The sequence below is a fragment of the Heterodontus francisci genome, chromosome 35 (genome assembly GCF_036365525.1).
Source record: "Heterodontus francisci isolate sHetFra1 chromosome 35, sHetFra1.hap1, whole genome shotgun sequence".
Lineage (NCBI taxonomy): Eukaryota > Metazoa > Chordata > Chondrichthyes > Heterodontiformes > Heterodontidae > Heterodontus > Heterodontus francisci.
In genome coordinates this window covers 21725475-21748036 of record NC_090405.1, presented here as the reverse complement: position 1 = coordinate 21748036, position 22562 = coordinate 21725475, and the positions used below count along the sequence as shown (strand labels likewise).

Below are 22562 nucleotides of genomic sequence, written 5' to 3'. Positions count from 1 at the left end.
CGGACATGATGGCCGAAGGGCCTGTTTCTGTGCTGTATAACTCTATGACTCTATGAAACCTCACTGAATTACAGAGGGTGTGCAGCACTGTCACAGGTGCTGTCCTTCTAATGAGACTTCAAACAGCGCAACGTTCTCCGAGTATCAACCAAAACATGTCCATTGTGTAGATATGTGCCATATTTGCTTATGAAATGACAGTCACTGCTCCAAAAGTAATTCACTTTAGGTGAATTAAGATGACTTGGTACTATATAACTGGCGACTACACAAGAAGGAGCGGGGGACTGTTGGGGTGGGACGGAGGCGGTGATGGCAACCTTTGAGGGGATTTTTGGGTCTAAGTTGTTTTCTGTGATAAATTGAGTAGCTCCATCTTTAATCCTTGCAGCTGCCTGAATGTCACAGACAGTGACGTTTCAGTGGAAGAGGCTGCATTTGCGCATGTGCTAGTACAGCGTCACCTGGTGGTTGCGTTGTCAGCAAATGCAGCGTTTTAACTTTGGCTCCACGATGACATTTTTTTCCTCAATTAAAATAGGTCTTGAGTGCCTTAATAACTTCTTCACATGTAGCCTTCTGTTCTTCATGAGGATGTTGCCTGCACACTCCCTCCATTGCAGACAATAGCGTACTGACCTGCTCCATGTCTGGCTTCTGCACGAGACCCGATGCAGTACGATACCTTGCAAACCTCTGGAACCATCTCGGCCACTCCTCGGCTTGGTTCAGTCCAGTGACCTTTTCAAAGGTACAGGCAAAGATTTCTCCATCTTCACTTTGGTTTACTGTGGCCCCCATATAATATTCTGATATCTGTCAAGGCTTAGTACAGAATTTATAAGAATCTGACGGTTAAAATAACCTGAGTTTACTCTGCACATCTTGCATTGAAGGTTTCATCGACAACTCTCCATGAGGTGCCGGACAGATTATATTACATCACTTCCTGTGATGATGCACATAGTCTATTTATATAATCTGCCCAGTAACAACCCAATGTCCACTCTTATATTATTGTACAGATGTGAGAAAAGCTGAGGATGGGAATGGAACGTCTAAATGAAGATTTCATGATGCTGATGATGGAAATGAGGCTGATCTGTTTCCCATTCCACAATCCCTCTTTATTTCTGTGCATGTTTCTCGATGCTGTTTCAACCAAATTGAAAAAGAATCACAAATCCTCCTCTGGAGCCTCAGGTGTCCATTAAGAAAAGGCATGGTGGCCAAGTGGTAAGGCGTCAGTCTCGTAAACTGAAGGTCACGGGTTCAATCCCCGTCCGTGCCTTATGATTAGTTTCTCACTTTAAATGTGATGTTTCCAGAAAAGATGTCTGTTGCATTTGTTTCGGCCATCTGGAAATCAGTGTGATGTTACACTTTATCCTGGACACTGGGAAGAACATGAGGAGTAGCCACATGGTTCCTCGAGCCTTCTCTGCCATTGACAGAGTGAAAATAACTGAGGTCCAAGCACTGAACCTTATTACTGTGCATTTGCTTGATATTTAACAGAGCTATTCTATTAATCCCACATCCCACACTCCTGTCCTTTCCCCCATTGCCCTGTTATATTTTCCATGTCAGGTATATATCCAATTCCATTCAGAGTTTACATTGAATCTGCTTCCACTGACCTTTCAGGATTGCATTCCAGACCAGAACAACACACTGCTGAAAAAACAACTTCCTCATCACAGTTCGAATTCTTTTGTCAATTACTTTAAATGTGTTTCCTCTGGTTACTGACCCTTCTGTCACTGGCAACACTTTCTCCTTCTTCACTCTATCAAACCTCTTCAGGATTTGCATTTCCTGCTGCCTTTGCTGATATAACAAAGCTGAGCACACATCACCAAAAGGAATATGATTGGCTCTGAATCATATTTATCCTTCCTGTCAATCTGATGTGGACGTTGTATTTTCCTGGAACCAAACAATCTGAGCAGCAAGTGTGGGTTCCAGTGATTCCCACCGCTCTGAGAGAGAGAGGATGTGATAATGAGCCAGATAGAAGAAAGGAGTGAGATAGAGAGTAAAATAGCCCTGGTCTGTTTCTACTAACCCCCGGCCCCCTACTTAAAATGGCATCATTTTCTCCTGCCTCTCCACATTCTAATCCATTGATTAATGCAATCCTTTCATCTGGAACATAGAACATAGAACAGTACAGCACAGTACAGGCCCGTCGGCCCACGATGTTGTGCCAAACCTTTAACCTACTCTAAGATCAAACTACCTTCATACCCTTCATTCTACTATCATCCATGTACCTATCCAAGAGTCGCTTAAATGTCCCTAATGTATCTGCTTCTACTACCACCGCTGGCAGTGCATTCCACGCACCCACCACTCTCTGTGTAAAGAACCTACCTCTGACATCTCCCCGAAACCTTCCTCCATCACCTTAAAATTATGCCCCCTGGTGATAGCCCTTTCTGCCCTGGGAAAAAGTCTCTGGCTATCCACTCTATCTATGCCTCTCATCATCTTGTACCCCTCTATCAAGTCACCTCTCATCCTTCTTCGTTCCAATGAGAAAAGCCCTAGCACCCTCAACCTTTCTTCGTAAAACATACCCTCCAGTCCAGGCAGCATCCTGGTAAATCTCCTCTGCACCTTCTCTAAAGCTTCCACATCCTTCCTAGAATGAGGTGACCAGAACTGAACACAATATTCCAAGTGTGGTCTAACCAGGGCTTTATAGAGCTGCAGCATAACCTCGCGGCTCTTAAACTCAATCCCCCTGTTAATGAAAGCCAACACACCATATGCCTTCTTAACAACCCTATCAACTTGGGTGGCAACTTTGAGCGATCTATGGACATGGACCCCAAGATCCCTCTGTTCCTCCACACTACCAAGCATCCTGTCTTTAAGCCTGTATTCTGCATTCAAATTCGACCTTCCAAAATGAATCACTTCACACTTTTCCAGGTTGAACTCCATCTGTCCCTTTAATTCCTGTTTCCTAATCCATTGATGTTTCACAATGTACTGAACTGTCCCAATCCATTGATATAACTTAGTCTATAGAATTTCCCAATCCACTGATATTTTCCAGTCCATTGACTTTCCCAATCCATTAATGGTTCCTGACCATTGACATTCCCAATCCATTTATATTGCCTGTGATTTCAAAGCAACTGTGGAATACAAATAGTATCAGTATTATCAGATACATCGAGACGAGGTGCAATAGCCAAGTGGACAGATGTTGGGTTTATAAAGAAAAAAGCACTGGCTCGATATTTGTCCAGTCTATCACTGGATCTGAACTCTCAACCTACTGTTTTTCTGTGGGTCTGCTGACTTGTAGATGTGAAGAACCATTGGATGTTTCTCAATCCTCTGACTTTTCTCATTCTTGTGCCATATTTGTTCCTTTGGGTTCACCAGTGAAGAAAATTATTCCCTATTACATTTGGTGAAGACTTTAATAACCTCACATCCTTGTGTCTCACCATCTCAGGTCCAACTCCCTACAGAAACTTTAAACATTTAACTATTCTGCTGGAAACATTTTCAAGGGCGCAGCCATTCCTTCATTACGCTTCCTTCTTTGACATGTGATTGACAAATATGTGTGTAATGGAGGGAGAGAGAGAGAGTGAAAAAAAAAAGAGAGAGAGAGTGCGATAGAAAGTTAGAGGACCAGCTAAAGACAGATAGAGAGAGAGAGGCAGAGAGAGGTAAAGCGATAGACAGAGAGAGAGAGAGAGAGAAGGAGAGAGAGTCATTGAGTCATGGAGTCACTACAGTACAGGAAGTCATTTTGCCCATCAAGCCCATGTAAATCAATCCATTCAGTCCCATTCCCCCGCTCTATCCCCAAAGCCCTGTAAGTTATCTAAACCTGTCATATTTATTATAATCTTGTACATGTCTATCAAATCTCCCCTCAATCTCCTTTGCTGCAAGGAGAACAACCCCAGCTTCTCCAACCTAACCTTACAGCTAAAATCCCTCATGTCTGGAACCATTCTGTTAAATCTCCTCCACCCTCTCAAGGACACTCACATCCCTCCAAAAGTGTGTTGACTAGAACTGGATGCAATTCTCTGGTTGTGGCCCAACTAGAAATTTATACAGGTTCAGCATAACTTCGCTACTTTTGTACTCAGTACCTCTATTTATGAAGCCCAAGATCCCATATGCTTTGCTAACTACTTTCTCAATGTGTCCTGCCACCTTCAAAGAACTATGCATATGAATCCCCAGGTTTTTATTCCTAAAAATATGCTTTATTCATATAAATCTGTAAAAAATGCATTATACAACAGTTCAAAACAGCACCAAGTTGACATTCCAAAAAGTGCAAAGGAAATCAGTTTTCTTCAATACAGGAGTGAGTTGCCTCACAACCCTTCCATTCCATTTTACCTGACATGGACATTTTACAGCAAACCCATATCTGGTGTATACAGCACGAGGGGTTTCCAATGAGTCCAGCTGCCCAGTTCACTATGGCGGGGGGACCTTACACAGTGGTCTTTCCCCATTGAGCCTTTGCAGTGGCTACCCCAAGCTTTAGTGCGTCCCTCAGCACGTAGTCCTGGACCTTGGAATGTGCCAGTCTGCAACACTCGGTCGTGGACAACCTTTTGCGCTGGAAGACCAGCAAGTTTAGGGCAGACCAAAGAATGTCCTCCAGCAGCAGTTGATGTTTGTCTCGGTGTGCATCCCTGGGAACAGCCCGTAGAGCACAGACTCCTGTGTTACAGAGCTGCTTGGGATGAACCTCGACAAAAACCACTGCATCTCTTTCCACACCTGCTTTGCAAAGACACATTCCAGAAGGAGGTGGGCAACTGTCTCTTCCCCACCTACTCAGCAGAGATGACATCTGTTATTGAAGCAAAAAGCAGAACATGAAACCAGCAGCCAGAACATTATATGACTTGAAATTAGCCAAGGCAATTGTGCAAAAGACAGTGAGACACTGCGCAAATAAACACTGGACAAAATCACAAATGTAACAATGCTTTCAAAAGCAAATCTCCCGAGTATGCTCACACTCGTCAAGCAGAGGTGACTTTGCTGGCTCAGGCACGTTCGCAGGATGGAAGATGACACATTCCCAAGGGTATTCTGTATGGGGAGGTAGCCGGAGACAGAAGACCAGTTGGATGCCCAAAGCCCCACTTCAAGGATGCCTGCAAGCAGGACATGAAGGCCCGAAACATCGATTTTCACACATGGGAGACACTGGCCAACAACAGAGGGAAATGGTGATATTACCCCTGGACTGGTGTGTGCGTCACCATGACGATCAGTGACGACAGCAACTTGACAGCAGGTGCCAACATGGAAAACAGCGACACCTGATAATCCCACCTCATATGTGTCACTTGTGGAAGAACCTGCCTCTCACAGATTGACCTCTTCAGCTATCGGACAAAGTGCACCATGGGAAACTATCCCATCACCAATGGATTTGCTGCAAGTCCATCATCTCACGTAGAAGGAAGGATGACGATGACGACATCTACAACCAGGGCGGCCCATCGTGCCTGTGGCAGCTCTTTCATTTCCTTTCAACGATTTATCGAAATTCCCTTTTCAACCTTACGATTGAGTCTCCTTCCACCATTCTCTCAGGCAATACATTCCAGACCAAAAACAACAACAACTTGTGTGTAAATTTATCCTTTTCCTTTTGGGCCTCCTTATCTCGAGAGACAATGGATACGCGCCTGGAGGTGGTCAGTGGTTTGTGAAGCAGCGCCTGGAGTGGCTATAAAGGCCAATTCTGGAGTGACAGGCTCTTCCACAGGTGCTGCAGAGAAATTTGTTTGTTGGGGCTGTTGCACAGTAGGCTCTCCCCTTGCGCCTCTGTCTTTTTTCCTGCCAACTACTAAGTCTCTTCGACTCGCCACAATTTAGCCCTGTCTTTATGGCTGCCCGCCAGCTCTGGCGAATGCTGGCAACTGACTCCCACGACTTGTGATCAATGTCACACGATTTCATGTCGCGTTTGCAGACGTCTTTATAACGGAGACATGGACGGCCGGTGGGTCTGATACCAGTGGCGAGCTCGCTGTACAATGTGTCTTTGGGGATCCTGCCATCTTCCATGCGGCTCACATGGCCAAGCCATCTCAAGCGCCGCTGACTCAGTAGTGTGTATAAGCTGGGGGTGTTGGCCGCTTCAAGGACTTCTGTGTTGGAGATATAGTCCTGCCACCTGATGCCAAGTATTCTCCGAAGGCAGCGAAGATGGAATGAATTGAGACGTCGCTCTTGGCTGGCATACGTTGTCCAGGCCTCACTGCCGTAGAGCAAGGTACTGAGGACACAGGCCTGATACACTCGGACTTTTGTGTTCCGTGTCAGTGCGCCATTTTCCCACACTCTCTTGGCCAGTCTGGACATAGCAGTGGAAGCCTTACCCATGCGCTTGTTGATTTCTGCATCTAGAGACAGGTTACTGGTGATAGTTGAGCCTAGGTAGGTGAACTCTTGAACCACTTCCAGAGCGTGGTCGCCAATATTGATGGATGGAGCATTTCTGACATCCTGCCCCATGATGTTCGTTTTCTTGAGGCTGATGGTTAGGCCAAATTCATTGCAGGCAGACGCAAACCTGTCGATGAGACTCTGCAGGCATTCTTCAGTGTGAGATGTTAAAGCAGCATCGTCAGCAAAGAGGAGTTCTCTGATGAGGACTTTCCGTACTTTGGACTTCGCTCTTAGACGGGCAAGGTTGAACAACCTGCCCCCTGATCTTGTGTGGAGGAAAATTCCTTCTTCAGAGGATTTGAACGCATGTGAAAGCAGCAGGGAGAAGAAAATCCCAAAAAGTGTGGGTGCGAGAACACAGCCCTGTTTCACACCACTCAGGATAGAAAAGGGCTCTGATGAGGAGCCACCATGTTGAATTGTGCCTTTCATATTGTCATGGAATGAGGTGATGATACTTAGTAGCTTTGGTGGACATCCGATCTTTTCTAGTAGTCTGAAGAGACCACGTCTGCTGACGAGGTCAAAGGCTTTGGTGAGATCAATGAAAGCAATGTAGAGGGGCATCTGTTGTTCACGGCATTTCTCCTGTATCTGACGAAGGGAGAACAGCATGTCAATAGTCGATCTCTCTGCACGAAAGCCACACTGTGCCTCAGGGTAGACGCGCTCGGCCAGCTTCTGGAGCCTGTTCAGAGCGACTCGAGCAAAGACTTTCCCCACTATGCTGAGCAGGGAGATTCCACGGTAGTTGTTGCAGTCACCGCGGTCACCTTTGTTTTTATAGAGGGTGATGATGTTGGCATCGCGCATGTCCTGGGGTACTGCTCCCTCGTCCCAGCACAGGCATAGCAGTTCATGTAGTGCTGAGAGTGTAGCAGGCTTGGCACTCTTGATTATTTCAGGGGTAATGCTGTCCTTCCCAGGGGCTTTTCCGCTGGCTAGGGAATCAATGGCATCACTGAGTTCCGATTTGGTTGGCTGTATGTCCAGCTCATCCATGACTGGTAGAGGCTGGGCTGCATTGAGGGCAGTCTCAGTGACAGCATTCTCCCTGGAGTACAGTTCTAGGTAGTGCTCAACCCAGCGGTCCATCTGTTTGCGTTGGTCAGTGATTATGTCCCCCGATTTAGATTTGAGGGGGGTGATCTTCTTGATGGTTGGCCCAAGAGCTCTCTTCATGCCATCATACATTCCTCTGATGTTTCCGGTGTCTGAGGCCAGCTGAATATGACTGCATAGGTGTTGCCAGTAGTCGTTTGCGCAACGCCTAGCCGTTCTTTGTGCAGTACTTCTGGCTGCTTTAAGTGCTGCGGATGTTAAATCGCTGGGGGCTTTCTTGTAGTTCAAAAGTGCAATGCGCTTAGCGGCTATGACAGGTTCCAGCTCTTCATTATGAGATTGAAACCAGTCTGCATTTCTCTTCGCACTTTTGCCGTAGGTGGTCAAAGCTGACTCATAGATGGCGTCTCTGATGTGGGCCCACTTGGTCTCAGCATCCCCTGTGGGAGTGTTTTGAAGGGCTGTTACAAGTGAATTTAGAAATTTTTGTAACAGCTGTGGGTGAGAAATTCTGCTCGTGTTGATGCGCGGGTGGCCCTTCTGCTTGGAATGATGCAACTTCTTTGGTCTGAGTCTAACCTTGCTGCACACCAGGGAGTGGTCGGTGTCGCAGTCCGCACTGTGGAAGCTGCGTGTGATTTGAACACTGTTTAAGGCGGCTCGCCTTGTGACAATGAGGTCTAGCTGGTGCCAACGACGTGATCTTGGGTGCCTCCATGAAACCTGGTGACAGGGTTTAGTGTGAAAGAACGAGTTGGTGATGCAGAGGTTATGATAGGTACACAACTCAAGCAGTCTCTGCCCGTTCTCATTCATCCTTCCAACGCCATAGCGCCCAAGGCAGGAGGGCCATGAGTCATGGTCGGCCCCAACCCTGGCATTAAAGTCCCCCAGCAGGAATAGGTGTTCGGTGTTGGGGATGCTGCTAATGATGTTATGGAGTTGTTCATAGAACTGGTCTTTAGCTTCAGGTGCGGAACAGAGTGTTGGAGCATAGATGCTGAGTAGGTGTACTGGACCAGAGGTGGTGAGCAGTCGGATGGACAGTATGCGTTCCGAGCCATTTGAGGGAGGCTCTATCATGCTGAGCAAGGAGTTTCTGATGGCGAAGCCCACTCCATGCTGTCTTGGTTCTTCAGGATCCCTGCCCTGCCAGAAGAAGGTGTAGTCTTGCTCTGCTAGAGAGCCACTCGCGGGGAGGCGAGTCTCCTGAAGTGCTGCAATGTCCACATTGAGTCTACTGAGCTCGTTGTTAATGATGGCGGTCTTCCGAGAATCGTTGATTTGTGTAAGGTCTTCCGACAGGCCAGGACACATAGTTCTGACGTTCCAGCTTGCAAAGCGAAGGGCTGGTACCTTCTTTCCTTTTTTCATGTTGTTTGGTGCGGTGTATCAGTCCACCTTTCGGGCAATGACCCTGAGCTCCAAGCACCCATTGAAGCAGGCAGACTGTGGCGGGACAGAACCTTATTGACCGGGGGCTGCCCGGTTTGAGGCGGGCGGTAGCTGTCCAGTGAGGTGCAATGACCTCTCCCACCGACAAAGGCAACCCGTGGCGCCCAGTTTCTACGCCAATTTATCTGGACTTATAACCCGTAACTGCTGCCTTCCGTGTTGTTTCAGTCGCTGTGAGGCAACTATGGAGTGACCTCTCCATGGCGCATGCCTGGGCAAATTTATGGAGGTTGAGAGTTGCCCAGTCGTCAAAACCCCCCTCTCGGCCTTTCTGGTGGGGTCCAAAGGAGTGCAGGACACGACGTTTGGCACCAGTATGGCTGCAGGAACTGCCGGAAACATGCCAAAGGTGACACATGACCGCCTACGGGGTTCCGCTCCGGATTTTCTGTTAGGGTTTACTCCCTTAGCCTTGGTCTCTCCCGAGACGCCCACAAGGCAGTGGGGTTGTTGGGGCCCCTACACAGGTGTAGGATGGTGCCGGTGGGAGGAGGGGATGCAAGGGGGAGGGGTAGAGGGAGGGGGTGGGGGGGGGTGCAGGGGAAGGGGGTGCGGGGTTTTTTTCTCAATGAAATTGATCCGGATGAAACTGACGAGCACAGCTGCCGATACTTTAATCTCCGATCCTGCTGTCTTCACAGTCCAGAGTGTCTGCAGCCACGGCATGCGGTAAGTCCATTGAGGTGAAGAAGGAGCTGCGGGACCCGAGAGAAGTCCTGTGAAAAGGTGCCCCGACCACCCAAAACATCCACGAACGGCCCCCCCGGCCGCAACTTCAAAGCGCCCGCGGGAGATGGCTCGGAGAGCATCTGCAGCGCACTGTCGGCAATGCTGCATGCCTTTATTTAAACCACTGCAAAAAAAAAACCCTTAGCAAATGTAATCACCTCTAAGTCTGCCAAATGATGCTTCACCTCCCGAAGGACGTGGATGAGCTTTCCGGACGTCGATGGTGGGCACTGAGGAAATGGCTTATTTACCTGCACCAGATTCCACCCCCCCTCCCCCCACTTCCACCCCCCCCCCCCCACCCCCCGTCCCCTTCCCTGCTCCACCCTCTCAGCTCACCCCCTCACAACCCCGTCCCAGCCCGCACCCCCCTCGCACCATCTTCACCCCGCACCGTAAATTTATAGAGCACCTTTAACGTAATACAGCATTCCATGGCACTTCACAGGAGTGTCGGAAAGCAAATTTGGACCCCAAGCCACACAAGACCGTATTAGAGCAGATGGCCAAAAGCTTGGTCACAGAAGTAGGCTTCCATGAGTGTTTTAAAGGAGGGAAGAGAGGTCGAGAGGCGGAGAGTTCAGGGAGGGAAATCTCGGGCTTCGGGCCTGGACAGCTGATGTCACAGCTGCCAGCGGTGGAGCGATAAAAATCAGCGATGCTCAAAAGACCAGAATTGGAGCAGGGCCGGAATCTCGGGGGGAGTGAACCAAATAAAATCCGGCCCTTTGTACCCCCCTCACAGCTGACATTCCCACCGAGCTTTTTATTATCAATTTCCCTCTTGCAGTTCTATTTCACACCAAGAGATGTCAGTCTCATGCCATTTCACAGCAAGCTGCAGACAAGCTACTTTACTGCCAGTCTAATACTGTGTTGAGTGGACAAGGATGTGTGTGGTGTGCAGCGTGTGGTATGCAGCAAGGTTAGACTCAAACCAAAGAAGCTGCATCACTCCAAGCGGAAGGGCCGCCTGCGCATCAACACTAGCAGAATTTCTTATACACAGCTGTTACGTAATTTCTAAATTCACTTGATAAAGTCCTTCAAAACACTCCTGCAGGGGATGCAGAGACCAAGTGGGCCCACATCAGAGATGCCATCTATGACTCAGCTATGATCACCTATGGCAAACGTGTGAAGCAGAATGCAGACTGGTTTCAATCAAACTTTGAAGAGCTGGAATCTGTCATCGCCGCTAAGCGCATTGCACTGTTGAACTACAAGAAAGCCCCCAGCGAGTTAACATCCGTAGCTCTTAAAGCAGCCAGAAGCGCTGTACAAAGAACAGCCAGGCACTGTGCAAATGACTACTGGCAACACCTATGCAGTCATATTCAGCTGGCCTCTGACACCGGAAACATCAGAGGAATGTATGATGGCATTAAGAGAGCTTTTGGGCCAACCATCAAGAAGATCGCCCCCCCTCAAATCTAAATCAGGGGACATAATCACTGACCAACGGAAGTCAATGGACTGCTGGGTGGAGCACTACCGAGAACTGTACTCCAGGGAAAATGTTGTCACTGAGACCGCCCTCAATGCAGCCCAGTCTCTGCCAGTCATGGATGAGCTGGACGTACAGCCAACAAAATCGGAACTCAGTGATGCCATTCATTCTCTAGCCAGCAGAAAAGCACCTGGGAAGCACAGCATTACCCTGAAATAATCAAGAGTACCAAGCCTGCTATACTTCCAGCACTCTACGAACTGCTTTGCCTGTGCTGGGACGAGGGAGCAGTACCACAGGACATGCGCGATGGCAATATCATCACCCTCTATAAGAACAAGGGTGACCGCGGTGACTGCAACAATTACCGTGGAATCTCCCTGTTCAGGATAGTGGGGAAAGTCTTCACTCGAGTCGCTTTAAACAGGCTCCAGAAGCTGGCTGAGCGTGTCTACCCTGAGGCACAGTGTAGCTTTCGAGCAGAGAGATCCAACATTGACATGCTGTTCTCCCTTTACCAGCTACAGGAGAAATGCCGTGAACAACAGATGCCCCTCTACGTTGCTTTCATAGATCTCACCAAAGCCTTTGACCTCGTCAGCAGACGTGATCTCTTCGGACTACTAGAAAAGATTGGATGTCCACCAAAGCTACTAAGTATCATCACCTCATTCCATGACAATATGAAAGGCACAATTTAGCATAACGGCACCTCATCAGACCCCTTTCCTATCCTGAGTGGCATGAAACAGGGCTGTGTTCTCGCACCTACATTGTTTGGGGTCTTCTTCTCCCTGCTGCTCTCACATACGTTCAACCCTTCAGAAGAAGGAATTTTCCTCCACTCAAGATCAGGTGGCAGGTTGCCCGTCTAAGAGCTAAGACCAAAGTATGGAAAGTCCTCATCAGGGAACTCCTCTTTGCTGACGATGCTGCATTAATATCTCACACTGAAGAGTGGCTGCAGAGTCTCATCGACAGGTTTGCAGCTGCCTGCAACGAATATGGCCTAACCATCAGCCTCAAGAAAAAGAACATCATGGGACAGGACGTCAGAAATGCTCCATCCATCAATATCGGCAACCACGCTCTGGAAGTGGTTCAAGAGTTCACCTACCTAGGCTCAACTATCACCAGTAACCTGTCTCTCGATGCAGAAATCAACAAGTGCATGGGAAAGGCTTCCACTGCTATGTCCAGACTGGCCAAGAGAGTGTGGGAAAATGGCGCACTGACACGGAACACAAAAGTCCAAGTGTATCAAGCCTGTGACTAAGTACCTTGCTCTACGGCAGCGAGGCCTGGACAACGTATGTCAGCCAAGAGCGACGTCTCAATTCATTCCATCTTAGCAGCCTCCGGAGAATCCTTGGCATCAAGTGGCAGGACCGTATCTCCAACACATCCCCAGCATATACACCCTACTGAGCCAGTGGCACTTGAGATGGCTTGGCCATGTGAGCCCAATGGAAGATGGCAGGATCCCCAAGGACACATTGTACAGCGAGCTCATCACTGGTATCAGACCCACCGGCCGTCCATGTCTCCGCTTAAAAGACGTCTGCAAACGCGATATGAAGTCCTGTGACATTGATCACAAGTCGTGGGAGTCAGTTGCCAGTGATCGCCAGAGCTGGCGGGCAGCCATAAAGGTGGGGCTAAAGTGTGGCGAGTCGAAGAGACTTCGCAGTTGGCAGGAAAAAAGACAGAAGCGCAAGGGGAGAGCCAACTGTGTAACAGCCCTGACAACCAATTTTATCTGCAGAACCTGTGGAAGAGTCTATCACTCTGGAATTGGCCTTTATAGCCACTCCAGGCGCTGCTTCACAAACCACTGACCACCTCCAGGTGCTTACCCATTGTCTCTCGAGACAAGGAGGCCAAAGAAGAAGATTCTTACACCTCTCTGAGATTTGCCTACATATTTTCTCCTTTATCTCTTCCTGTCTGTTTAGAGGCCTGTAGTACACTCCCAGCCAAGTGATTGTCCCCTTTTTGTTTTTTAGTTCTACCCATATGGCCTCATTTGAGGAATTTCTAAGATATCATCCTTCCTTACTGCAGTAATTGACTCCTTGATCAACAGTGCAATGCCACCTCCTCTTTTACTCCCTCACCTGTCTTGCCTGTAGATTCTGTACCCTGGAATACTGAGCTGCCAGTCCAGCCCCTCCCTCAACCATGTCTCTGTGATAGGAATAAGATCATAATCCCATGTGCTAATCATCGCCCTCAATTCATCTGCCTTATTAGTAAGACTCCTTGCATTAAAATAAATGCAATCCAGCCTTGCATTTTTCACTTGTGCCGTAACAGGTCTATATTTGCTCTGCCTTCCAGACTGACTCAGTTTCTCTTTTAAATTTGACTGTGTTTAACCCCCTACTGTACCTCCACTCTGTATCCGACCCCCCTGCCAAATTAATTTAAACCCCCCCTACCCCCCAAAACAGCACTGGCAAACCTCTCAGCAAGTATGTTGGTCCCGTTCCAGTTCAGGTGCAACCCGTCCAACTTGTACAGGTAGGTCCCACCTTTGCCAGAAACAGACCCAGTGGTCGAGGAAACTAAGGCCCTCCCTCCTGCACCATATCCTCAGCCAAGCATTCATCTGCTCTCCCCTCTTACTCCTATACTCATTAGCATGTGGCATTGGGAGTAATCCAGAGATTACAACCTTTGAGGTCCTGCTTTTTAATCTGCTATCTAGCTCCCTAAATTCTGGTTGCAGGACCTCATCCCTCTTTCTACCTATGTCATTGGTGCCAATGTGTACCATGACCTCTGACTGTTCACCCTCCCCCTTGTCCTGCAGCCACTCTGTGACATCCTTGACCCCAGCACCAGGGAGGCAACATACCATCCTGGAGTCACGTTTTAAGCCACAGAAATGACCATCTGTACCTCTTACGATAGAATCCCCTATCACTATAGCTCTTCTCCTTTTCCTACCCGCTTGTGCAGCTGATCCACCTGTGGTGCCACAGACTTGGTTCTTGCAGCATTCCCCTGAAAAGCTAGCTCCTCCAACAGTATTCAAAGTGGAAAATCTGTTAGAAAGCGAGATGGATCCAGGGGACTCCTTCACTACCTGCCTAGTTCTTCTACTCTGCCTGGTGGTCACCCATTCCCTTTCTACCTGAGCAGTCTTTACCTGCGGTGTGACCACCTCCCTATACGTGCTATCCACGATGATCTCAGCCTCGCGGATGCTCCACAGTATCTCCAGCCGCCGCTCCAGATCCGAAACGTGGATTTCGAGTAGCTGCAGCTGGAGACACTTCCTGCACACGTGTTCGCCCTGGATACTTGAAGTGTCCCTGACTTCCCACATTGCACAGGAGGATCACTCCACATTGCTGAGCTGCCCTGCCATGACTTACCCTTAATTTATCCCCTTAAATTACCCAAAAATTAAATTATTTACACTAGGGACCTTGATTCGCCCCCAAAAAACACGACCTCCTTTATTGAAAAAACTGTAGACCTTTCCCTTTACTTTTAGTTACTTACCCAGCTATTTAGAGTAACTCCCTAACAGCAGATACTCACCAACCAATCACCTTGCAGCCTTCCTGTGACATCACTGCTCACTTTGTTTTCAAACTCCGGCGTGCCTGGACTGCTCTCCGCTTCTCACCTGGAAGGTGAGTGACTGGGTTGCGATCCTCAGGCTCAATTTATCGGCTCCACTCTCGATGTTCTCCCCACAGGTCCGCTCCTCTCCCGGAAGGTGAGTGACTGGGCCGCGATCCATGGGCTCAATTTATTGGTTCTGCTCTCGGCATTCTCCCCACAGGTCCACTCCTCTCTGCTCCGCTCCCGGAAGGAAAGTAAGTCTCGTATCTGTGACGGACAATGAGGAGAAACACAATATGAGGAGAGAGTGAAATACATTTTACTCTTTAGACGATATTATTTATTATATTTCAGCTGTTCCTTGTTTCACAAATATTTTTGCGGGCTTTTCAAATTTGTGAATGGGTTTCAGCTCTGACAATTTGCCGCTGCCAATCTCCGCCCCATTTTCTCATTGCCCTTTGATGATCGGCAAAATAGCAGCTACCTGATTGGTGACATGAACCAGCCAATGAGATTCAGCAGACAGTAACCAATCAGAAGTAGCCGGACTGCATTCCTCCAGAAGGTAAAGCAGGGAAGTGCGGGAGGAATTCCTCACTCTTTGTGAAAGTATTTGTGAGATTGTGGAAATGTCTGGAAGAGGAGCAGGGGAGAGACCATGATCCTGTCTCAGGTAGGTTTTTGAGTAAAATGGCTGTAACCAATTCTGTAACTTCAGGCCAGGGAGTGTGTAACACTGTTCGGGTGGTAGTGAAGGATAATGATGGAGATGCACCGGTTGATCGTACCTTCTTCATTAAGAAAATCCTTATTGATTGCTGTGGATTCCAAGCTGTAAACATCTTCTGCCTGCAGGACTTCCCCAGCTGTGGATATTTTGACGTGACGTTCAAGAACTTGGCGGATGCATCAAGTTCCTGAAGGTGTTTAAGGAGAAGGGAAACCAGGCGCCGCTGTCGATCCTCACAATGGAGCCGCTCTTCACACTGCCATCGCAATGTGACTGGGTGGTGAGAATCCACCTCTACAACCTCCATGTTCCTGTCGTGGATGTACTCACCTTCCTCACCAGGTACGTCGAGGTGGCCGGCGGCAGCACTGATGTCAAGGACCCATTTGGATTTGGACCAGCAAGCGTCAGGTCAAGGTGACCTTGAAGGTCAATACCAACGGAGCCATCATCCATCCTCCCTCCAGCTTCGCTTTCGGGGGAAGTCGAGGCTTCATGGTCTACGCGGAGCAGCCCAGAGTTTGTCGTACCTGCGGCAAATCTGGTCACGTGGCAGCTAACTGCAGCACAGTCGTCTGCAAGAACTGCAAGAAGGAAGGCCATCACACCAAGGACTGTAAACATTGTAAGTACTGCAACCTGTGAGGTGGGGCAGGCCACCTCTACAAAACCTGCCCCAAACGCTGCCTCAGTTATGCTCAGGCAGCAAGGACCAAGGAAAGACCGGGTTAAGGAACGGTGAACATGTCTGGTGCTGGGAGGGAAACAAGCAATCCTCCCCACAGCGATGAAAGTCTATCTGAGAAAGAGAAGAAAGGGGAAGCAGCTGCAACCAGAGACCCAACACCTACTCCGTGCCTGGAAACTCCACCTCTACAGACAGAATTAATGGAGGAGGAGGCAGCAGATGGACAAACAGGTCAGTGGCAGGTGGTACAAAGGAAGACCACAAAGAAAAAACCTCCAAAAAAAGAACAGGTCACCACCCAAACCAATGGCAAGAGGAGGCTACCGTCTGAGACAGACTACAGCAGCTCCTCCTCACTGGACGAGGAAGGGCCGGAACGATGGCACCTCCAAAAGAAGCAGCAGAACTCAAAGGAGCTGGAAGATAAAGCCCCCCAGCTCCGGGGCACTGGAAGCTGTGACACGCCCAGTGCACCCCAAACCAAAAGCATGGAACCCAAGGAGATGCTCAGTGCACCCCAGCTCCGGGAGACCGAGAGCAGCGAAGTGTCCTGCGCACTCCAGCTCCAGCTCCGGAAGTCAGGAACAGTGATGTCTTTGAGGAGGGACCGAGGGGAAAGACACCAACAGCAGAGGACAACCCAAGCCTTGCTGCCTACAAGACCCGCCCCCCCACCCACCGATGTTAGCCCAGTGGAACAAAACCCTCATGAATAACCATGAGGGGTTTCTGGGCTCAACGAATGTGAAACAGCTTGCGTACACTATGGGTATGCAGGAACATACTCAAGGACTGGGACTAGCAAGGACACCTGGTGTGGTGAGCAACACCCAACTTTATAGTGGATATAAAGATTGCTTCGATTAACATGCATTGTGTTAAATCCACCACGTGATGTGTTTCAACCTTGGATGACTTCGCAAAGGTCAAAGCCAGCGTACTGTTTTGTCAGGAGTGTGGAATCCTGCACCGCAGCACTTACAGGCAATGGTCACGATGGTGATCCCATGGGACATCGATCTGGTCCAGAGGAAATGATTCCTGTTCCTCCGGCCTGGGGATTCTGCTGCGGGAAGGCAATTTAACCATCTCTGAAGTTAAGATGCTGGTGGGCGGTCGCCTTCTCGTAGCAGATGTAATGTACAACAATGCTCTGCTCCAGTTAAGCAACGTATATGCCCCGGTCCAATACAGTGAGAGGCTGACCATCCTCCAGCAACTCACACTGCTGCTGGTGACATCCAGGCCGATCATTCTTGGAGGTGACTTCAACTGCATCATTGATGCAGCTGGACAATCTGGCAGTAACGACAGAAAACTGGACGCTCCGCACAGATTCTTAAAAAATGCCAAACTGCACAATGTCTTCAGCAAACCTGCAGACGGAGCGCAGCGTAGATACACCTGGTCAAGATCGGACGGTTCTGCCCGTTCCAGGATTGACTTCCTGTATGTGTCCCCTGCTTTCACGGTCAGATCCACCGACGTCAAGCCGGTGTTCTTCTCCGACCACTGCCTCTTACTGGCTGACTGTCACTTACAGGATGACCAGCGGGTTGGCAGGGAGACATGGAAGCTGAATGCTACACTGCTAACCCAGAGAACATTGAGGAACTCAAAAGAGATTGAAAAAGTTGGAGAACAGTGAGACCCTCTTTGAGTATCCGGTGCACTGGTGGGAAGTGATCAAGGTGAATATCAAGACGTTCTTTATCTCCAAAGGTGTTCAGAGGGTGTGAGAGAGACAGAGGGAAATGTCCGCACTCCAGAAAAGAATGCAAAATCTGCTCCGGCTGCAGTCGATGGGGGTCGAGGTCAAGGAGGTGCTTCAAGAGGTGAAGAGCCAGCAGGCCTCGCTCGTTGCCACGGAGGCCTCCAAGATCATCTTCCGGTCCGGAGTCCGCTCCATTGAGCAGGATGAGAAGTGCTCACGTTTCTTCTTCCAAAAGGTACACAGAGAGAGCTCTGTGATCAGCAGCCTGAAGGAAGAGGATGGCTCAGTCACAACTTCGCAGTCCGACATACTAAGGATTAGCAAATCCTTGAATGCTGGGCTGTAAGACCTGAAGTCTATGGACAGCACGTCCTCCCAGTCCTTCCTGTCATCGATCACAGAGGTCTGAGATGACAGCATGCAGGAGAATCTGGACAAACCGCTAACTCTGGACAAGCTGACAAAGGCCATCAAGTCTTTTGAGACGAAGAAAACTCCCGGAAGCGACGGCTTACCAGTTGAGTTGTACTCGGCCCTGTGGTACTGGGTCAGCCCAGACCTGCTGGAAGTGTACGAGAGTATGCTCCTGGCCGGCAGCATGTCAGAATCCATGAGGAAAGGCATCATCATCCTCATCTACAAGCAGAAGGGGGAGAGGGCAGAAATCAGAAATTGGCGGCCCATCTCACTGCTTAATGTAGACTACAAGATTCTGTCCAAAGTCATCGCCAGTCAAGTCAAGTCTGCTCTGGAGTTGGTGATTCACCCTGACCAGACCTGTACTGTACCCAGCAGGAAGATCTCTGATAGTGTCGTGCTACTCAGGGATACGATCGCCTACGTACGGGACAGGAGGGTGGACACCTGCCTCATCAGCCTGGACCAGGAGAAGGCTTTTGACAGGATATCGCACACACACATGATGGACGTTCTTTCCAAAATGGGGTTTGGGGAGGGAATCTGCAATTGGATCAAACTGCTCTCCACAAACATCAGTAGCACAGTCCAAAAAATTGGGTGGTAATCAGAAAGTTTCCAATCAAATCTGGAGTCAGACAGGGCTGTCCTCTTTCCCCTCCCTTGTGTGTTTGCTGTATCCAACCCTTTGCTGAGTCTATTCGGAAGGATGCGGGCATAAGAGGGGTGACAATCCCAGGCAGTGGAGTCACTCAGGTCAAAGCCTCCCTGTACATAGATGATGTTGCTGTATTCTGATCGGATCCGCTGTCCATTCGCAGACTGATGAGCATCTGCGACCAGTTCGAACTGGATTCGGGAGCCAATGTTAACCATGGCAAGAGCGAGGCCATGTTCCTTGGGAACTGGGCTGACCGATCCTTTGTCCCCTTCACTGTCAGGTCAGACTACCTGAAGGTGCTGGGGATATGGTTTGTAAGGGCCGGGACGTGCACCAAAACCTGGGAGGAGCGAGTAGCCAGGGTACAACATAAACTGAGCATGTGGGAGCAGCGATCTCTCTCTATTATGGGTAAGAACCTGGTCATCAGGTGCAAGGTGCTCACGTTGTTGCTGTATGTGGCGCAGGTCTGGCCCATACCCCACTCCTGCGCTCTGGCGGTCACCCGAGCCATTTCCCGCTTTATCTGAAGACGCAAAATGGACAGGGTCCGGAGGGACACGATGTTCAAACCTCTGGATAAAGGCGAAAAAATTTACTCAACGTAGCCCTCAACCTGATGGCCACCTTAGTATGTGGCTGCATCAAGCTGTGCGTAGAGCCCCAGTATGCAAACACCAAGTGTCACTACGTGCTGAGGTTCTATCTGACCCCGGTGTTGCGAAGGATGGATCTGGTCACTTTGCCACGGAACGCTCCATCCAGTTGGACCGTGCCTTCGCGGAAATGTTTGTGTGGAAAAACACCTTTGACCACCAATCCATCAGGCAGTGGTCAGCACGGAATGTCCTCAAGTATATTTTTGGAAAAGTCTGGAAGAGGAAAGACCGGCGGGAAAGCTCGGTCCAAGGCCAAGTCTCGCTCCTCCCGGGCTGGACTGCAGTTCCTGGTGGGCCGTGTTCACAGGCTCCTGAGAAAGGGCAACTGTGCTGAGCGTGTGGGTGCCGGAGCCCCGGTCTATCTGGCTGCTGTGCTCGAGTATCTGACCGCTGAAATCCTCGAGTTTGCCAGTAACGCGGCCCAGGACAACAGGAAGACCCGCAACATCCTCAGACACCTACAGCTGGCTGTCCAGAATGATGAGGAGCTCACCAAGCTGCTGGGAGGGGTGACCATCACTCAGGGCTGTGTGCTGCCTAATATCTAGGCCATGCTGCTGCCCAAGAAAACAACGTTCGCAGACCTCCAATCCTCCGGCACCTCCCCCATATTCAGTGAGGATTTGAAGATGATCCTCAGCGCATCCACTATTTCCTCCCTGGCTTCCTTTAACAACCTCAGATGCAAACCATCTGGCCCTGGTGATTTATTCATTTTGAAGGATGTCAGACTCTCTAGTACTTCCACTCTCATTATGCTTATCGTATCTAATATTTCACACTCCTCTTCTTTTCCTACAATGTCTGCATCATCCCTCTCCTTTGTGAAGGCAGAGACAAAAAACTCATTAAGAACCCCACCCACATCTGGATCCACACAGAAGTTCCCTTGTACATCTCTGATAGGCCATACCCTTTCCTTAGTTATCCTCTTGCTCTTAATGGACTGATAAAACATCTTTGGGTTTCCTTCAAGAAGTTGTATCCGGTCCACATCCACCAAATCACCTCTCAGTTTTGTAAAATTTGCCTTCCCCCAATTTCGAACTTTTACTTTTCGAGCTGCCCTGCCATTACTTAGCTTTACAAACTCATTATTGCTCGTGTAATAAGTGTAATAAGTAGAATAATTTACCAGTTACTCACCGATCAGCTTCTTCCCCTGTATCATGGAGGCTGAAAAGGCAGAAAAGAAAAGAGAGACCAAAGAGCACCTCCTTCCCCTAGTCAGTGAAGTCCCTCACACATCAACTCACAGCTTTACACTCTGTCCAAACAGCACTTTCTAATTAGTAATTATTCATAAATTACACTAACTAAAACATTAGTAACCTGACCGATTACAAGGTAGCTATTTGAGGGTTTTTAAACAAAGAGCTTTTTTCCCTATCCTGATTTCAGGTCCCACTCTGGACACTTGCTTTTGATTCCAGGACACTGAGGGCGGGGTGCTGCCGAATATCCAGGCCGTGTTGCTGCCCAAGAAAACCAGCGCTCCGGGCACCAAAACCAAGTCAATCTGCCAGGATTTTATCAAATACCCAAAGGCTCTTTTCAGATCCACCCACAGTATCTGAAAGGGCTGATTACTGTCTGAAGTCTGCTGCACCCACACCTCTGTCTATCCCTCTTCATCTAGAACAACCAGCGTCATCTTCCATTCCTTTCACCATCATGTGTTTAACTCGCTTCTCCTTATAGACAGTCAGATATCAATGTAATAATGAAATGATCTGTGTCAGTGCTGGCCATTTCCCTGTCCTGATTTCAGACCCCACTCTGGACACTTGTTTCCCATTCCAGGACCTTCTTGTATTAATATTCAGCACCACCTGTCAGTCAGAAACTTGTCTCAATTAACCGATCCTTTTACTGAACTTCCAACTGCTGCTGTCTATTTCTCGAGGGAAAGAGCTGCTCACTGAATAAGGATGTGAGGGGAATGTAACCCGGCTGCTGGTGAGAAGGTCCCGTCTTCTCAATCAAAAGCCTTTTATCTTACTACAGTGATTCCCAGATTCCCAGCTGGTCCGTTGAGGATTTTGTTTTCACAGAAATAAACTTGTTAAATACAAATCTGATTCCAACATGTCAGTAACAGGACAGAATGGGAACCTTTTAAAAGGATGAAGCAACTATTTCAGTGGCTTCTCACTGTCCCCCTGAAGCCTGTGTGAAGGGGAATTCCCAATAGTCTGTAATTTATTACTTCCACACTGAGTTTGAGTTATTTGTCGTGTGAAAGATTGCTGAACGGAGTCTTTTACTGTCAGTTACGGATGAGAAGTTGACAAAAATTGGCAAAATAAAACTGTTCATAAAATAGCACCAGCAATTTGAGTCGGTAAAAGCAAAATTGTGTTTCAAAAGTTTATTTAAACCGCTACGGGAAAATAGATTTTTATGTACTTTTCCAGTCGATCACTTCTTTTCCATAGTGAAATTGGCGGCTTTCACAAATTCAAATATTGTGCCAGGTTGACAGGTTCAACCAATGATTTTTTGTATTTTGTGCTTCGAGGTTCTCTGATTGAATAACTCATATGAGCTAATGGCCGTGTGGCCTAATGGATAAGGCGTCTGACTTCGGTATATTCCATGATGTTATCAGAAGATTGCAAGTCCGAGTCCCGCCACGGTCATTTTGACCCAAAGGGATTATGCAGGGCTTTGGGGATCGAGTCGGGGACTGAACAGATTGGAAGCCCGACATAGACTTAATGGGGCGAATGGCCTCCTCATGTGCTGTCACTGACTTTATGAGAAGAGGGTGACCAATCAGAAGTGGGCTGGGGTTACAGCGGGCTCAAACTGCAGGAATTCCAGGTCCCTGAATGACTGAGCTGAAACTGATCAGTTTCACTGCAGGAAACACCGTCTCGGGGGAAATAACATCACAAATAATTCCATTTGACTAATTATTCAATTATAAAACAATGAGCAGATGTGA

General features: G+C 48.6%; 1 non-coding gene across 1 annotated transcript; it reads left to right on the top strand.

Annotated features, from left to right (window-relative positions):
- Window positions 1-1219: 1219 nt before the first annotated feature.
- On the top strand, window positions 1220-1291 carry trnat-cgu (transfer RNA threonine (anticodon CGU)). The gene has a single exon. It is a non-coding gene; the product is annotated as a tRNA-Thr (tRNA).
- The last annotated feature ends 21271 nt before the right edge of the window (window positions 1292-22562 follow it).